At 44.4% G+C, this 18,603-nt stretch overlaps 13 non-coding genes across 13 annotated transcripts; 10 read left to right on the top strand and 3 right to left on the bottom strand.

Moving 5' to 3' along the window:
* Positions 1-119: 119 nt before the first annotated feature.
* On the top strand, positions 120-193 carry trnar-acg. The gene has a single exon. It is a non-coding gene; the product is annotated as a tRNA-Arg (tRNA).
* Positions 194-2,018: 1,825 nt separating this feature from the next.
* Positions 2,019-2,091, top strand: trnar-acg. The gene has a single exon. It is a non-coding gene; the product is annotated as a tRNA-Arg (tRNA).
* A 1,324-nt stretch (positions 2,092-3,415) lies between these two features.
* Positions 3,416-3,490, top strand: trnar-acg. The gene has a single exon. It is a non-coding gene; the product is annotated as a tRNA-Arg (tRNA).
* Positions 3,491-6,726: 3,236 nt separating this feature from the next.
* Positions 6,727-6,800, top strand: trnar-acg. Its single transcript has one exon. It is a non-coding gene; the product is annotated as a tRNA-Arg (tRNA).
* A 281-nt stretch (positions 6,801-7,081) lies between these two features.
* On the top strand, positions 7,082-7,153 carry trnae-uuc. Its single transcript has one exon. It is a non-coding gene; the product is annotated as a tRNA-Glu (tRNA).
* Positions 7,154-7,961: 808 nt separating this feature from the next.
* Positions 7,962-8,033, bottom strand: trnae-cuc. The gene has a single exon. It is a non-coding gene; the product is annotated as a tRNA-Glu (tRNA).
* A 97-nt stretch (positions 8,034-8,130) lies between these two features.
* Positions 8,131-8,203, top strand: trnar-acg. Its single transcript has one exon. It is a non-coding gene; the product is annotated as a tRNA-Arg (tRNA).
* A 474-nt stretch (positions 8,204-8,677) lies between these two features.
* On the top strand, positions 8,678-8,764 carry trnay-gua. The gene is given in 2 exon segments: positions 8,678-8,714; positions 8,729-8,764. It is a non-coding gene; the product is annotated as a tRNA-Tyr (tRNA).
* Positions 8,765-15,949: 7,185 nt separating this feature from the next.
* On the bottom strand, positions 15,950-16,021 carry trnae-cuc. Its single transcript has one exon. It is a non-coding gene; the product is annotated as a tRNA-Glu (tRNA).
* Positions 16,022-16,665: 644 nt separating this feature from the next.
* On the top strand, positions 16,666-16,752 carry trnay-gua. Its single transcript is given in 2 exon segments — positions 16,666-16,702; positions 16,717-16,752. It is a non-coding gene; the product is annotated as a tRNA-Tyr (tRNA).
* A 611-nt stretch (positions 16,753-17,363) lies between these two features.
* Positions 17,364-17,435, bottom strand: trnae-cuc. The gene has a single exon. It is a non-coding gene; the product is annotated as a tRNA-Glu (tRNA).
* Positions 17,436-17,531: 96 nt separating this feature from the next.
* On the top strand, positions 17,532-17,604 carry trnar-acg. The gene has a single exon. It is a non-coding gene; the product is annotated as a tRNA-Arg (tRNA).
* Positions 17,605-18,079: 475 nt separating this feature from the next.
* trnay-gua lies at positions 18,080-18,166 on the top strand. The gene is given in 2 exon segments: positions 18,080-18,116; positions 18,131-18,166. It is a non-coding gene; the product is annotated as a tRNA-Tyr (tRNA).
* Positions 18,167-18,603: the final 437 nt, after the last annotated feature.

Raw genomic sequence — 18,603 nt, 5'->3', positions numbered from 1 at the left:
TAACCACTAGACCACCAGGGATACGCTGATAGGTCAAGAACAAGCACAAAGTGATACAGGTCCCCGCCACGTCCACAGCTGAAAACTCTGGTACAAGCACACAATCAGCTCAAGTCAGTGGGCCAGTGGCGCAATGGATAACGCGTCTGACTACGGATCAGAAGATTCTAGGTTCGACTCTCTGGCTGGCTCGCTCTCTCTTTATTCCTTGCTGCCACCTGGGCGCAGAGAAAACTTGTCAACTAAATCAAACTCAACTAATAATCCGCCACGTATACTATTCAAACTGCATCTCCATTTCAGGGATAATTTCTCAATTTGCCTCAATATCTGTTCTGCCATCAGTTTGGGTCTTCGGGTAATTCTAGTCTTACTTCCTTTTAAAATCCCACAACAAAAGCTAAAGACTCCTACGAAATCATGCTGGCCGGCCACACGCATGGAAAATGGCCCAGAATCTACTCTTCAGTCTGTTCCCATATGGTCTAGCGGTGAGATTCCTGGTTTTCACCCAGGCGGCCGGGTTCGACTCGGTATGGGAAGGCTGTTTTGCTTTTTGCTTCCTTTCAAACTAGCAGTTGGCAGCCAGAAACTTCTTTTCCGGGGTCGAACTGCAGAAAGCTGAAAAATGAGGTTCTGCTCACACGCGCGTGTGCCTTCGATAGCTCAGTTGGTAGAGCGGGACTGTAGCAAAGGAGGTTGTTATCCCAGGCGGCTGGTTCGTTTATCGCCATGGCTGCCATTTGATTTTTGGCGTGGCTTTTCCGAGCTTCCGTCACAGCGTGACCACAGGTTTTTTTCTAAGGCACGAAGTGACTGTTTTGTCCTGAGGAGACTATTATGAACAGCTCGTAGTATCTGTGTCTTCGGTAATTCTAGCCTTGCTTACTTTTAAAATTCCACAACAAAAGACAAAAGACTTCTTTTCCTGGGTCATTAGAGCTGCTGAAAAAATGTGGCCCAGAATCAACTGTTCCCATATGAATGCCTGTTTTGACCATTGATACCATGGACGTTTTTCTGCAGAAAGCTTAGTCTTTCCCCTGGATTAGAAGATAGATGAAAATGCCTGTTTTTCTGGAGATAGAGTTTACCTATCGATGCCTGGGTGTTTTCTAAGGCATCAAGTGGGAATTTGCTTTTTGGAGGACAAACTAGCAGTTGGTTCGCCAGTACTGGAGGAGCTAAAAAGAAGAGGTTGTTATCCTTCTGGTCGCTGGTTCACTCTGTGTCGAAGGTGAGTTAGTCTTGCTATGGACATGGCCGCCATTTGATTTTTGGGCGTGGCTTTTCCGAGCTTCCGTCACAGCGTGACCACAGGTTTTTTCTAAGGCACGAAGTGACTGTTTTGTCCTGGAGGAGACTATTATGAACAGCTCGTAGTATCTGTGTCTTCGGGTAATTTAGCCTTGCTTACTTTTAAAATTCCACAACAAAAGACAAAAGACTTCTTTTCCCTGGGTCATTGGTCGAGCTGCTGAAAAATGTGGCCCAGAATCCCGCCACACTCCTCCAACTGTTCCCATATGAATGCCTGTTTTTGACCTTTGGATACCATGGACGTTTTTCCAGCTTAGTCTTTTCCCCCTGGATTAGAAGATAGACAAATGCCTGTTTTTCCTGGAGATAGAGTTTACCTATCGATGCCATGGGTGTTTTCTAAGGCATCAAGTGGGTATTTGAAGTGACTGTTTTGTACTGGAGGAGACAAAAATGAACAGTTCGTAGTATCTGTTCTGCCATCACTCTGTGTCTTCGGGTGATTCTAGTCTTGCTATGGACTATGTGTCGTGTGACTTTGTGACTTGGCTCTTCCCAACTTCCGTCACAGCGTGACTATAGATGGCCAAAAGAAGTTCCCTGACCGGGAATCGAACCCGGCGGTGAGAGCGCCGAATCCTAACCACTAGACCACCAGGGATACGCTGGTAGGTCAGGAACAAGCACAAAGCGATACAGGACCCCCGTCACGTCCACAGCTGAAAACTCTGGTACAAGCACAATCAGCTCAAGTCAGTGGGCCAGTGGCGCAATGGATAACGCGTCTGACTACGGATCAGAAGATTCTAGGTTCGACTCCTGGCTGGCTCGCTCTCTCTTTATTCCTTGCTGCCACCTGGGCGCAGAGAAAAACTTGTCAACTAAATCAAACTCAACTAATAATCCGCCACGTATACTATTCAAACTGCATCTCCATTTCAGGGATAATTTCTCAATTTGCCTCAATATCTGTTCTGCCATCAGTTTGGGTCTTCGGGTAATTCTAGTCTTACTTCCTTTTAAAATCCCACAACAAAAGCTAAAGACCTCTACGAAATCCGCGGGCCAGCCACATGCATGGAAAATGGCCCAGAATCTACTCTTCAGTCTGTTCCCATATGGTCTAGCGGTGAGGATTCCTGGTTTTCACCCAGGCGGCCCGGGTTCGACTCGGTATGGAAGGAAGGCTGCTTTTTGCTTCCTTCACAAACTAGCAGTTGGTTCAGAAGCTTCTTTTCCCGGGTCATTGGTCGAACTGCAGAAAGCTGCCATGAGGTTCTGCTTTTCCTGGGTCATTCGATAGCTCAGTTGGTAGAGCAGGAGGAGCTGAAAAGGAGGTTGTTATCCTTAGGTCGCTGGTTCGACTCTGCTCGAAGGAGTTGTTTTTCGCCATGGCCGCCATTTGATTTTTGGGCGTGGCTTTTCCGAGCTTCCACACAGCGTGACCACAGGTTTTTTCTAAGGCACGAAGTGACTGTTTTGTCCTGGAGGAGACTATTATGAACAGCTCGTAGTATCTGTGTCTTCGGGTAATTCTAGCCTTGCTTACTTTTAAAATTCCACAACAAAAGACAAAAGACTTCTTTTCCTGGGTCATTGGTCGAGCTGCTGAAAAATGTGGCCCAGAATCCCGCCACACTCCTCCAACTGTTCCCATATGAATGCCTGTTTTTGACCTTTGGATACCATGGACGTTTTTCCAGCTTAGTCTTTTCCCCCTGGATTAGAAGATAGACAAATGCCTGTTTTTCCTGGAGATAGAGTTTACCTATCGATGCCATGGGTGTTTTCTAAGGCATCAAGTGGGTATTTGAAGTGACTGTTTTGTACTGGAGGAGACTAAAAATGAACAGTTCGTAGTATCTGTTCTGCCATCACTCTGTGTCTTCGGGTGATTCTAGTCTTGCTATGGACTATGTGTCGTGTGACTTTGTGACTTGGCTCTTCCCAACTTCCGTACAGCGTGACTATAGATGGCCAAAAGAAGTTCCCTGACCGGGAATCGAACCGGGCCGCGGCGGGAGAGCGCCGAATCCTAACCACTAGACCACCAGGGATACGCTGATAGGTCAAGAACAAGCACAAAGCGATACAGGACCCCCCGCCACGTCCACAGCTGAAAACTCTGGTACAAGCACAATCAGCTCAAGTCAGTGGGCCAGTGGCGCAATGGATAACGCGCGTCTGACTACGGATCAGAAGATTCTAGGTTCGACTCCTGGCTGGCTCGCTCTCTCTTTATTCCTTGCTGCCACCTGGGCGCAGAGAAAAACTTGTCAACTAAATCAAACTCAACTAATAATCCGCCACGTATACTATTCAAACTGCATCTCAGTTTTAGGATAATTTCTCAATTTGCCTCAATATCTGTTCTGCCATCAGTTTGGGTCTTCGGTAATTCTAGTCTTACTTCCTTTTAAAATCCCACAACAAAAGCTAAAGACCTCTACGAAACCATGGGCCGCCACACGCATGGAAAATGGCCCAGAATCTACTCTTCAGTCTGAAAATATGGTCTAGCGGTGAGGATTCCTGGTTTTCACCCAGGTTTTAGCCCGGGTTCATCGGTATGGGAAGGCTGTTTTGCTTTTTGTTCCCTGTCAAACTAGCAGTTGGTTCGCCAGAAGCTTTTTTCTCGGGTCATTGGTCGAACTGCAGAAAGCAGCAAAAGATGAGGTTCTGCTCACACACTGTTGGATAGACGATAAACTCAGTTGGTAGAGCGGAGACTGTAGCAAAGGAGGTTGTTATCCTCTAGGTCGCTGGTATCAGTTTGTGGCTTAAAGGAGTTGTTTTTCGCCATGACCGCCATTTGATTTTTGGGCGTGGCTTTTCCGAGCTCAGTGCACACAGCGTGACCACAGGTTTTTTCAACCTTTACAAGTGACTGTTTTGTCCTGGAGGAGACTATTATGAACAGCCTCGTAGTATCTGTGTCTTCAGGTAATTCTAGCCTTGCTTACTTTTAAAATTCCACAACAAAAGACAAAAGACTGCATTTTCCTGGGTCATTGGTGATGCTGCTGAAAAATGTGGCTCAGAATCCCGCCACACTCCTCCAACTGTTCCCACATATGAATGCCTGTTTTTGACCTTTGGATACCATGGACGTTTTTTCCAGCTTAGTCTTTTCCCCTGGATTAGAAGATAGACAAATGCAATCTTTCCTGAAAATCATGTTTTTCCTGGAGATAGAGTTTTTACCTATCGATGCCATACGGTGTTTTCTAAGGCATCAAGTGGGTATTTGAAGTGACTGTTTTGTACTGGAGGAGACTAAAATGAACAGTTGGTAGTATCTGTTCTGCCATCACTAGTCCAAAACGTGATTCTAGTCTTGCTATGGAACTATGTGTCGTGTGACTTTGTGACTTGGCACCGTCACAGCGTGCCCAAAGAAGTTCCTGACCGGGAATCGAACGCTGGCGTGGCGGCGTTCTGTCAACACTGAACAAGCACAAAGCGATACAGGACCCCCTATCAAACATCTGAAAATAGATTTTAAAATCCTATTAATTACCAGTAAAGCCCTGAATGGTTTAGCTCTCAATACGGAGCGAAGCTCTTATCACATTATAGTCCTGCAAAACGTCTTTAAGACTTCTCCACCTGGGCCATTTGATCTTGCACCTAGAAATCAAAATCAACCATAATCGCGCCAGATCATTTTCCTAACTGCACCTAAACTCTGGAACAATCTCCCTAACTCTGTTGGAAGCAGACACACTCTGCCAGTTTTCTAGATTAAAGACACATCTTTTTAACTTCCTTTACAAACACACCAACACACCTTTTATTCCTCAAGATAAGTTAAAGGATTTTTAGGCTGCATTACTTAGATTTGCTGGAATGGTGAACACTATTTCCAATCACGATGTACTAGTACTGAGACTGCATCGTAAAAGAATGGCATCTACGCTATCATTAGTCCTGTTTCTTTTTCTCAATCTGTTTTCACAGTTTGTATCCAGACTAGATGGTGGATCAGCACCCAGAGATTATGTTCATCAGAGACCAGAAAACCTAGATGCGCCCGTCGACAGATCACCAGATCAAACTCACACACACACGCATACGCATGTTGGCAAGTCATTTACACTATCTGACACAGCATGGCGCTTTAAAATTGAACTGGAGGTTCTGGTATTAAAGCCGGTCAGAGGAGATCTGACCCCAACTGAGGAGTTTCTCCTAAGGTTTTTTTCTCCATTCTATATGCATGGGGTTTTGTTTCTTGCCGCATGTCACCTCTGGCTTGCTTGGTTGGGGACACTTAACTTCTAGTGACTATCGCTTGATATTGACTACAGAGACTGTCCAGCCTGCATTTATTTCAAATTGGTCTAACAGAATGCATACATATATATCCCTGTCATATAGTAACTTCTTACAGTGCTTTGATGCAACCTGAGTTCTACTAAAAAGCGCTATATAAATAAAAATGATTGATTGATTGAATCTACTCTTCAGTCTGTTCCCATATGGTCTAGCGGTGAGGATTCCTGGTTTTCATCAGGCGGCCCGGTTCGACCTAGGTATGGGAAGGCTGTTTTGCTTTTTGCTTCCTTCGACAAACTAGCAGTTGGTTCGCCAGAAGCTTCTTTTTCCCGGGGTCATTGGTCAAACTGCAGAAAGCTGAAAAGAAGAGGTTGTTATCCTTAGGTCGCTGGTTCGACTCCGGCTCGAAGGAGTTGTTTTTCGCCATGGCCGCCATTTGATTTTTGGGCGTGGCTTTTCCGAGCTTCCCGTCACAGCGTGACCACAGGTTTTTTCTAAGGCACGAAGTGACTGTTTTGTCCTGGAGGAGACTATTATGAACATAGCGTAGTATCTGTGTCTTCGGGTAATTCTAGCCTTGCTTACTTTTAAAATTCCACAACAAAAGACAAAAGACTTCTTTTCCCTGGGTCATTGGTCGAGCTGCTGAAAAAATGTGGCCCAGAATCCCGCCACACTCCTCCAACTGTTCCCATATGAATGCCTGTTTTTGACCTTTGGATACCATGGACGTTTTTCCAGCTTAGTCTTTTCCCTGGATTAGAAGATAGACAAATGCCTGTTTTTCCTGGAGATAGAGTTTACCTATCGATGCCATGGGTGTTTTCTAAGGCATCAAGTGGGTATTTGAAGTGACTGTTTTGTACTGAGGAGACAAAAATGAACAGTTCAGTAGTATCTGTTCTGCCATCACTCTGTGTCTTCGGGTGATTCTAGTCTTGCTATGGACTATGTGTCGTGTGACTTTGTGACTTGGCTCTTCCCAACTTCCGTCACAGCGTGACTATAGATGGCCAAAAGAAGTTCCCTGACCGAATCGAACCCGGCCGCGCGGTGAGAGCGCCGAATCCTAACCACTAGACCACCAGGGATACGCTGATAGGTCAAGAACAAGCACAAAGCGATACAGGACCCCGCCACGTCCACAGCTGAAAACTCTGGTACAAGCACAATCAGCTCAGTGTCAGTGGGCCAGTGGCGCAATGGATAACAGCGTCTGACTACGGATCAGAAGATTCTAGGTTCGACTCCTGGCTGGCTCGCTCTCTCTTTATTCCTTGCTGCCACCTGGGCGCAGAGAAAAACTTGTCAACTAAATCAAACTCAACTAATAATCCGCCACGTATACTATTCAAACTGCATCTCCATTTCAGGGATAATTTCTCAATTTGCCTCAATATCTGTTCTGCCATCAGTTTGGGTCTTCGGGTAATTCTAGTCTTACTTCCTTTTAAAATCCCACAACAAAAGCTAAAGACCTCTACGAAATCCGCGGGCCGGCCACACGCATGGAAAATGGCCCAGAATCTACTCTTCAGTCTGTTCCCATATGGTCTAGCGGTGAGGATTCCTGGTTTTCACCCAGGCGGCCCGGGTTCGACTCCCGGTATGGGAAGGCTGTTTTGCTTTTTGCTTCCTTCATCAAACTAGCAGTTGGTTCGCCAGAAGCTTCTTTTTCCCGGGGTCATTGGTCAAACTGCAGAAAGCTGAAAAGATGAGAGTTTGCTTATCCTTAGCTCAGTTGGTAGAGCGGAGGACTGTAGCAAAGGAGGTTGTTATCGCCAGGTCGCTGGCATTTGATTTCGAAGCGAGGTTTTTCGCCATGACCGCCATTTGATTTTTGGGCGTGGCTTTTTCCGAGCTTCCGTCACACAGCGTGACCACAGGTTTTTTCTAAGGCACGAAGTGACTGTTTTGTCCTGGAGGAGACTATTATGAACAGCTCGTAGTATCTGTGTCTTCGGGTAATTCTAGCCTTGCTTACTTTTAAAATTCCACAACAAAAGACAAAAGACTTCTTTTCCTGGGTCATTGGTCGAGCTGCTGAAAAATGTGGCCCAGAATCCCGCCACACTCCTCCAACTGTTCCCATATGAATGCCTGTTTTTGACCTTTGGATACCATGGACGTTTTTCCAGCTTAGTCTTTTCCCCCTGGATTAGAAGATAGACAAATGCCTGTTTTTCCTGGAGATAGAGTTTACCTATCGATGCCATGGGTGTTTTCTAAGGCATCAAGTGGGTATTTGAAGTGACTGTTTTGTACTGGAGGAGACTAAAAATGAACAGTTCGTAGTATCTGTTCTGCCATCACTCTGTGTCTTCGGGTGATTCTAGTCTTGCTATGGACTATGTGTCGTGTGACTTTGTGACTTGGCTCTTCCCAACTTCCGTCACAGCGTGACTATAGATGGCCAAAAGAAGTTCCCTGACCGGGAATCGAACCCGGGCCGCGGCGGTGAGAGCGCCGAATCCTAACCACTAGACCACCAGGAATACGCTGATATGTTAAGAACAAGCACAAAGCGATACAGGACCCCCGTCACGTCCACAGCTGAAAACTCTGGTGCAAGCACAATCAGCTCAAGTCAGTGGGCCAGTGGCGCAATGGATAACGCGTCTGACTACGGATCAGAAGATTCTAGGTTCGACTCCTGGCTGGCTCGCTCTCTCTTTATTCCTTGCTGCCACCTGGGCGCAGAGAAAAACTTGTCAACTAAATCAAACTCAACTAATAATCCGCCACGTATACTATTCAAACTGCATCTCCATTTCAGGGATAATTTCTCAATTTGCCTCAATATCTGTTCTGCCATCAGTTTGGGTCTTCGGGTAATTCTAGTCTTACTTCCTTTTAAAATCCCACAACAAAAGCTAAAGACCTCTACGAAATCCGCGGGCCGGCCACACGCATGGAAAATGGCCCAGAATCTACTCTTCCGTCTGTTCCCATATGGTCTAGCGGTGAGGATTCCTGGTTTTCACCCAGGCGGCCCGGTTCGACTCCGGTATGGGAAGGCTGTTTTGCTTTTTGCTTCCTTTGTCAAACTAGCAGTTGGTTCGCCAGAAGCTTCTTTTCCCGGGTCATTGGTCGAACTGCAGAAAGCTGAAAAAATGAGGTTCTGCTCACACGCCGTGTGCCTTCGATAGCTCAGTTGGTAGAGCGGAGGACTGTAGCAAAGGAGGTTGTTATCCTCAGGTCGCTGGTTCGACTCCGGCTCGAAGGAGTTGTTTTTCGCCATGACCGCCATTTGATTTTTGGGCGTGGCTTTTCCGAGCTTCCGTCACAGCGTGACCACAGGTTTTTTCTAAGGCACGAAGTGACTGTTTTGTCCTGGAGGAGACTATTATGAACAGCTCGTAGTATCTGTGTCTTGGGTAATTCTAGCCTTGCTTACTTTTAAAATTCCACAACAAAAGACAAAAGACTTCTTTTCCTGGGTCATTGGTCGAGCTGCTGAAAAATGTGGCCCAGAATCCCGCCACACTCCTCCAACTGTTCCCATATGAATGCCTGTTTTTGACCTTTGGATACCATGGACGTTTTTCCAGCTTAGTCTTTTCCCCCTGGATTAGAAGATAGACAAATGCCTGTTTTTCCTGGAGATAGAGTTTACCTATCGATGCCATGGGAGTTTTCTAAGGCATCAAGTGGGTATTTGCCTGAAGTTGGCTGATCGATTGCTCCTGTCTGCTGAGGCTCGATTGCTCCTGTCTGCTGAGAGGTTGGTTTGTTTGTAGCTGCGTGTAGCTTCGCTTTTCAATTTATCACCTCTTCTCTAACGATCAAATATAATTTAACTGTGTACATATCGTTGATACTATTAAATTAATCTAACTAATTAGACTGCTGTTAGTTCGTTCGCTTTAATCTAAAACTCGGCGGTGAGTTAGTACTCGTTAGCCGATTCACTTTCGCTCCCACCCGCGTTTTGCGCGCGATTGTGGGCTTTTTTCCCCGCTCCTGTTCATTTGTTCTCTCGCGCTCGTTCGCTCCATTTTCACAAGCTCATCAAAACAAGAGTGGTAAGTGAATCCTTACGGTGAGTAAATGGCTTCTCCTGCATCGTCACTTGCACTGTCTGTCACATGTATAGCTTGTCCTTCTCTGTTAGCGATCAGGATTCACGTGTGATAAATGCAGGGAAATAGCTAGGCTGACAGAGAAGGTTTTAGAATTAGAGACACGTATCCAAACTTTAATTGAGGACAGTAAGAATGCGAGGGCTGTAGATACTGCTTTGGATGCGACTAGTACAGTGAATCATGTACATTGTTCGGTTCCAGCTTCAGAGCCCGTGCAGCAGGGCAATTGGGTGACCGTGAGGCGGGCTAGTCGCGGGTCAAAACACCGCTCATCCGCTCCGATCAGAACATCAAACAGAGTTTCTCCCCACTCAGTGACGCACCCACTGAGAAACCTGATCAAAGTGCCCTAGTAATTGGCGATTCTATTGTACGGAACGTGAAAATAGAGACACCAGCCACCATAGTCCAATGCTTACCGGGAGCCAGAGCGCCTGACATCTTGTCAAATTTAAAAGTGCTGGCTAATGCTAAACGTAAATTTCGTAAGATTGTTATTCACGTCGGCGCTTAATGATGTTCGACTTCGCCAGTCGGAGATCACTAAAAATAATATTAAATAGGTGTGTGAATTTGCAAGCACGATGTCGGACAATGTAATCTGCTCTGGTCCCCTCCTGCTTACCGGGTGATGAGATTCACAGCAGATTGCTGGGTCTCAATGGCTGGATGTCTAAGTGGTGCCCGCAGAACAACATAGGCTTTATAGACAATTGGATGAGTTTCTGGGGCAGACCTGACCTGTTGAAAAGAGATGGTCTTCACCCTCTTGGGGTGGTGCCGCTCTTCTATCTAGAAATATGGCATATAGTCTTATAGCTCCAACATGACCAACTAGTGCCCAGGTCAGGAAGCAGACAGACCGGCTAAACCGACCGTCTGCTAGCTGCCTCACGTCACAGAAGGCAGTTAATTCTCAGCACATAGAGACTCTTTCACCTAGATATCACACTATAGAGACTGTGTCTGTTCCCGAATTAGAATATGCAGAGAACGTCCAAACCTAATCAAAAGCAATAATTTAATTAATGTCCAACAAATTAAAACTACCTATAATTCAAATAAGCAAACGATAAAACTTGGCTCGCTAAATATTAGATCACTTTCCACAAAAGCACTTTATGTATATGATTTGATCAATGATCAGAAGCTAGATTTGCTTTGTTTGACAGAAACCTGGCTAAAACCAGATGATTATATTACTCTAAATGAATCTACCCCCAAAATTATTTCTATAAAAATGAGCCACGTTTAAAAGGTAGAGGGGAGGTGTTGCTACAATTTATAACAATATTCTTAGTACTTCTCAGAGGGCAGGCTTTAAATATAACTCATTTGAAGTTTTGGTGCTGCATATAACATTATCTACAGAATCATGTGCTAGTGATAAATCTTCTGTCATGTTTGTACTGGCTACTGTATACAGGCCACCAGGACACAGCACAGATTTCATTAAAGAATTTGCTGATTTTCTAACTGAGTTAGTACTGGCCGCAGATAAAGTCTTAATTGTTGGCGATTTTAATATCCATGTTGATAATGAAAAGACTCATTAGGATCAGCTTTCTTAGACATTTTAAACTCCATTGGGGTTAGACAACACGTCTCTGGACCTACTCATTGTCAAAATCATACTCTAGATCTAATACTGTCACATGGAATAGATGTTAAAATGGTTGAAGTACTGCAGCAAAGTGATGACATTTCAGATCACTATCTAGTCTTGTGTGAACTCTGTATAGTTAAACCTGTAAACTCTGCACCTTATTACAAGTATGGTAGAACCATCACTTCCACCACAAAAGAAAGCTTTCTAAATAACCTTCCTGACTTATCTCAATTCCTTAGTTCATCCAATACGATGCAAAAACTTGATGATGTAACAGAAACTATGCACTCTCTTTTTCTAGCACTTTAGATACAGTTGCTCCTTTGCACTTAAAAAGATAAAAGAAAACAATCTGACTCCATGGTATAATGACAACACACGCACTCCTAAAGAGAGCAGCCCGGAAAATGGAGCGCAGGTGGAGAAAAACCAAATTAGAAGTATTTCGTATTGCCTGGCGGGAGAGTATGCTGTCATACAGAAAAGCATTAAAAATAGCAAGATCTGATTATTTTTCATCCCTTTTAGAAGAAAACAAACACAACCCCGGTATTTATTCAGTACAGTGACTAAATTAACAAAAATAAAGCATCAGCAGGTGCTAATATGCCCCAAGAGTATAGCTGCAATGAGTTCATGAATTTCTTTACTTCTAAGATTGATACCATCAGAGATAAAATTGTAACTATGCAGCCGTCAACTACAGTTTCACATCAGATAATGAGCTTTAGATCCCCTAAGGAAAAATTACACTCTTTCTCTATTATAGGAGAAGAAGACTTGTACAAACTTGTTAAATCATCTAAACCAGCAACATGTATGTTAGACCCTATTCCATCTAAACTATTAAAAGATCTGCTTCCAGAAGTCATAGATCCTATTTTGAACATTATTAATTCATCATTGTCATTAGGATATGTTCCCAAAACCTTTAAACTGGCTGTAGTTAAACCTCTCATTAAGAAACCACATCTTGATCCCAAAGACTTAGTAAATTACAGACCAATCTCTAATCTCCTTTTCTGTCAAAGATACTAGAAAGGTAGTATCCTCACAACTGTATTCCTTTTTAGAAAAAATGGTGTCTGTGAGGATTTCCAATCAGGTTTTAGACCGTACCATAGTACTGAGACTGCTCTCATTAGAGTTACTAATGACCTGCTTCTATCATCTGATCGTGGTTTTATCTCGTTATTAGTGCTATTAGATCTTAGCGCAGCATTCGATACTATCGATCACAACATTCTCTTGGATAGACTAGAAAACTATGTTGGCATTAGAGGAAGCGCCTTAGCATGGTTTACATCATATCTATCTGACCGCTATCAGTTTGTGGCATTAAATGAGGAGGTATCATATCGATCAAAAGTGAAATATGGAGTTCCTCAAGGCTCAGTGCTAGGACCGTTACTTTTTCAACCTTTACATGTTACCTCTGGGAGATATTATCAGGAGTCATGGTGTTAGCTTTCACTGCTATGCTGATGATACTCAGCTCTATATTTCAGCGCAGCCTGGTGATACACACCAAATTGAGAATCTAACAGAATGCATAGTCGATATAAAAAGCTGGATGATGAGTAACTTCTTAATGTTAAATTCTGAAAAAACAGAGGTGCTAATAATTGGACCTAAAACCCCACATATAATAATCTAGAACACAGCCTATCACTTGATGGCTGCTCTGTTAATTCTTCATCATCAGTTAGGAACCTAGGTGTGCTGTTTGACCGCAATCTTTCCTTTGAAAATCATGTTTCTAGCATCTGTAAAACTGCGTTTTTCCATCTTAAAAATATATCTAAATTACGACCTATGCTTTCAACCTCTAATGCAGAAATATTAATTCATGCGTTTATGACCTCAAGGTTAGATTATTGCAATGCTTTATTGGGTGGTTGTTCTGCACGCTTAATAAACAAACTTCAGCTAGTCCAAAACGCAGCAGCCAGAGTCCTTACTAGAACTAGGAAGTATGATCACATTAGCCCAGTTCTGTCAACACTGCACTGGCTCCTATCAAACATCGAATAGATTTTAAAATCCTATTAATTACCTATAAAGCCCTGAATGGTTTAGCTCCTCAATACTTGAGCGAGCTCTTATCACATTATAGTCCTGCACGTCCGCTGCGTTCTCAAAACTCTGGCCATTTGATAATACCTAGAATATCAAAATCAACTGCGGGCGGCAGATCATTTTCCTATCTAGCACCTAAACTCTGGAACAATCTCCTAACTCTGTTCGGGAAGCAGACACACTCTGCCAGTTTAAATCTAGATTAAAGACACATCTTTTAACTTAGCCTACACATAACACACCAACACACCTTTTATTATTCAAATCCGTTAAAGGATTTTTAGGCTGCATTACTTAGATTTGCTGGAACCGGGAACACTACTCTAAAATACGATGTACTTGTGACATCGTGAAAAAGAATGGCATCTACGCTAATATTAGTCCTGTTTCTTTCTCAATCTGTTTTCACAGTTTGTATCCAGACTAGATGGTGGATCAGCACCCAGAGATTATGTTCATCAGAGACCAGAAAACCTAGATGCGCCCGTCGACAGATCACCAGATCCTGATGCACACACACACACGCACACACTAAGTCATTTACACTACCTGACACAGCTGCGTTTTAAAATTGAACTGGAGGTTAAGTGCTGGGCGTCCGGTCAGAGGAGAACTGACCCCAACTGAGTCTGGTTTCTCCCAAGGTTTTTTTTTCTCCATTCTATATGCATGGGGTTTTGTTTCCTTGCCGCTGTCGCCTCTGGCTTGCTTGGTTGGGGACACTTAACTTCTAGTGACTATCGTTGAATTGACTACAGAGACCGTCTCTGCATTTAATAAGAAATTGGTCACTCTCGTCACTATATATCCCTGTCATTATACTGTACAGTGCTTTGATGCAACCTGTGTTGTTAAAAGCGCTATATAAATAAAAAAATGATTGATATTTGAAGTGACTGTTTTGTACTGGAGGAGACTAAAATGAACAGTTCGTAGTATCTGTTCTGCCATCACTCTGTGTCTTCGGGTGATTCTAGTCTTGCTATGGACTATGTGTCGTGTGACTTTGTGACTTGGCTCTTCCCAACTTCCGTCACAGCGTGACCACAGGTTTTTTCTAAGGCACGAAGTGACTGTTTTGTCCTGAGGAGACTATTATGAACAGCTCGTAGTATCTGTGTCTTCGGTAATTCTAGCCTTGCTTACTTTTAAAATTCCACAACAAAGACAAAAGACTTCTTTTCCTGGGTCATTGGTCGAGCTGCTGAAAAATGTGGCCCAGAATCCCGCCACACTCCTCCAACTGTTCCCATATGAATGCCTGTTTTTGACCTTTGGATACCATGGACGTTTTTCCAGCTTAGTCTTTTCCCCCTGGATTAGAAGATAGACAAATGCCTGTTTTTCCTGGAGATAGAGTTTACCTATCGATGCCATGGGTGTTTTCTAAGGCATCAAGTGGGTATTTGAAGTGACTGTTTTGTACTGGAGGAGACTAAAAAATGAACAGTTCGTAGTATCTGTTCTGCCATCACTCTGTGTCTTCGGGTGATTCTAGTCTTGCTATGGACTATGTGTCGTGTGACTTTGTGACTTGGCTCTTCCCAACTTCCGTCACAGCGTGACCACAGGTTTTTTCTAAGGCACGAAGTGACTGTTTTGTCCTGGAGGAGACTATTATGAACAGCTCTGTAGTATCTGTGTCTTGGGTAATTCTAGCCTTGCTTACTTTTAAAATTCCACATCAAAAGACAAAAGACTTCTTTTCCCTGGGTCATTGGTCGAGCTGCTGAAAAAATGTGGCCCAGAATCCCGCCACACTCCTCCAACTGTTCCCATATGAATGCCTGTTTTTGACCTTTGGATACCATGGACGTTTTTCCAGCTTAGTCTTTTCCCCCTGGATTAGAAGATAGACAAATGCCTGTTTTTCCTGGAGATAGAGTTTACCTATCGATGCCATGGGTGTTTTCTAAGGCATCAAGTGGGTATTTGAAGTGACGTGTTTTGTACTGGAGGAGACTAAAAATGAACAGTTCGTAGTATCTGTTCTGCCATCACTCTGTGTCTTCGGGTGATTCTAGTCTTGCTATGGACTATGTGTCGTGTGACTTTGTGACTTGGCTCTTCCCAACTTCCGTCACACAGCGTGACCACAGGTTTTTTCTAAGGCACGAAGTGACTGTTTTGTCCTGGAGGAGACTATTATGAACAGCTCGTAGTATCTGTGTCTTCGGGTAATTCTAGCCTTGCTTACTTTTAAAATTCCACAACAAAAGACAAAAGACTTCTTTTCCCTGGGTCATTGGTCGAGCTGCTGAAAAAATGTGGCCCAGAATCCCGCCACACTCCTCCAACTGTTCCCATATGAATGCCTGTTTTTGACCTTTGGATACCATGGACGTTTTTCCAGCTTAGTCTTTTCCCCCTGGATTAGAAGATAGACAAATGCCTGTTTTTCCTGGAGATAGAGTTTACCTATCGATGCCATGGGTGTTTTCTAAGGCATCAAGTGGGTATTTGAAGTGACTGTTTTGTACTGGAGGAGACTAAAAATGAACAGTTCGTAGTATCTGTTCTGCCATCACTCTGTGTCTTCGGGTGATTCTAGTCTTGCTATGGACTATGTGTCGTGTGATTTTGTGACTTGGCTCTTCCCAACTTCCGTCACAGCGTGACTATAGATGGCCAAAAGAAGTTCGCTGACCGGGAATCGAACCCGGGCCACGGCAGTGAGAGCGCCTAATCCTAACCACTAGACCACCAGTGATACGCTGAAAGGTCAAGAACAAGCACAAAGTGATACAGGTCCCCGTCACGTCCACAGCTGAAAACTCTGGTACAAGCACAATCAGCTCAAGTCAGTGGGCCAGTGGTGCAATGGATAACGCGTTTGACTATGGTTCAGAAGATTCTAGGTTCGACTCCTGGCTGGCTCTCTCTCTCTTTATTCCTTGCTGCCACCTGGGCGCAGAGAAAAACTTGTCAACTAAATCAAACTCAACTAATAATCCGCCACGTATACTATTCAAACTTCATCTCCATTTCAGGGATAATTTCTCAATTTGCCTCAATATCTGTTCTGCCATCAGTTTGGGTCTTCGGGTAATTCTAGTCTTACTTCCTTTTAAAATCCCACAACAAAAGCTAGACCTCTACGAAATCCGCGGGCCGGCCACACGCATGGAAAATGGCCCAGAATCTACTCTTCAGTCTGTTCCCATATGGTCTAGCGGTGAGGATTCCTGGTTTTCACCCAGGCGGCCCGGCTTCGACTCCAGGTATGGGAAGGCTGTTTGCTTTTTTTGCTTCCTTCACAAACTAGCAGTTGGTTCGCCAGAAGCTTCTTTTTCCCGGGTCATTGGTCGAACTGCAGAAAGCTGAAAAAATGAGGTTCTGCTCACACGCCGTGTGCCTTCGATAGCTCAGTTGGTAGAGCGGAGGACTGTAGCAAAGGAGGTTGTTATCCTTAGGTCGCTGGTTCGACTCCGGCTCGAAGGAGTTTTTTTTCGCCATGGCCGTCATTTGATTTTTGGGCGTGGCTTTTCCGAGCTTCCGTCACAGCGTGACCACAGGTTTTTTCTAAGGCACGAAGTGACTGTTTTGTCCTGGAGGAGACTATTATGAACAGCTCGTAGTATCTGTGTCTTCGGTAATTCTAGCCTTGCTTACTTTTAAAATTCCACAACAAAAGACAAAAGACTTCTTTTCCCTGGGTCATTGGTCGAGCTGCTGAAAAAATGTGGCCCAGAATCCCGCCACACTCCTCCAACTGTTCCCATATGAATGCCTGTTTTTGACCTTTGGATACCATGGACGTTTTTCCAGCTTAGTCTTTTCCCCCTGGATTAGAAGATAGACAAATGCCTGTTTTTCCTGGAGATAGAGTTTACCTATCGATGCCATGGGTGTTTTCTAAGGCATCAAGTGGGTATTTGAAGTGACTGTTTTGTACTGGAGGAGACAAAAATGAACAGTTCGTAGTATCTGTTCTGCCATCACTCTGTGTCTTCGGGTGATTCTAGTCTTGCTATGGACTATGTGTCGTGTGACTTTGTGACTTGGCTCTTCCCAACTTCCGTCACAGCGTGACTATAGATGGCCAAAAGAAGTTCCCTGACCGGGAATCGATCCCAGGCCGCGGCGGTGAGAGCGCCGAATCCTAACCACTAGACCACCAGGGATACGCTGATAGGTCAAGAACAAGCACAAAGGGATACAGGTCCCCGTCACGTCCACAGCTGAAAACTCTGGTACAAGCACAATCAGCTCAAGTCAGTGGGCCAGTGGCGCAATGGATAACGCGTCTGACTACGGATCAGAAGATTCTAGGTTCGACTCCTGGCTGGCTCGCTCTCTCTTTATTCCTTGCTGCCACCAGGGCGCAGAGAAAAACTTGTCAACTAAATCAAACTCAACTAATAATCCGCCACGTATACTATTCAAACTGCATCTCAGTTTTAGGGATAATTTCTCAATTTGCCTCAATATATGTTCTGCCATCAGTTTGGGTCTTCGGGTAATTCTAGTCTTACTTCCTTTTAAAATCCCACAACAAAAGCTAAAGACTCTACGAAATCCATGGGCCGCCACACGCATGGAAAATGGCCCAGAATCTACTCTTCAGTCTGTTCCCATATGGTCTAGCGGTGAGGATTCCTGGTTTTCACCCAGGCGGCCCGGTTCGACTCGGTATGGGAAGGCTGTTTTGCTTTTTGCTTCCTTCGTCAAACTAGCAGTTGGTTCGCCAGAAGCTTCTTTTTCCCGGGGTCATTGGTCGAACTGCAGAAAGCTGAAAAGATGAGGTTCTGCTCACACAAACCGTGTGCCTTCGATAGCTCAGTTGGTAGAGCGGAGGACTGTAGCAAAGGAGGTTGTTATCCTTAGGTCGCTGGTTCGACTCCGGCTCGAAGGAGTTGTTTTTCGCCATGACCGCCATTTGATTTTTGGGCGTGGCTTTTCCGAGCTTCCGTCACAGCGTGACCACAGGTTTTTTCTAAGGCACGAAGTGACTGTTTTGTCCTGGAGGAGACTATTATGAACAGCTCGTAGTATCTGTGTCTTCGGGTAATTCTAGCCTTGCTTACTTTTAAAATTCCACAACAAAAAGACAAAAGACTTCTTTTCCTGGGTCATTGGTCGAGCTGCTGAAAAATGTGGCCCAGAATCCCGCCACACTCCTCCAACTGTTCCCATATGAATGCCTGTTTTTGACCTTTGGATACCATGGACGTTTTTCCAGCTTAGTCTTTTCCCCCTGGATTAGAAGATAGACAAATGCCTGTTTTTCCTGGAGATAGAGTTTACCTATCGATGCCATGGGTGTTTTCTAAGGCATCAAGTGGGTATTTG

This window comes from Puntigrus tetrazona, chromosome 4 (assembly GCF_018831695.1).
Source record: "Puntigrus tetrazona isolate hp1 chromosome 4, ASM1883169v1, whole genome shotgun sequence".
NCBI classification, from domain to species: domain Eukaryota; kingdom Metazoa; phylum Chordata; class Actinopteri; order Cypriniformes; family Cyprinidae; genus Puntigrus; species Puntigrus tetrazona.
Note: the sequence above shows the minus strand (reverse complement) of the source record. Positions and strands in the feature narration are given on the sequence as shown.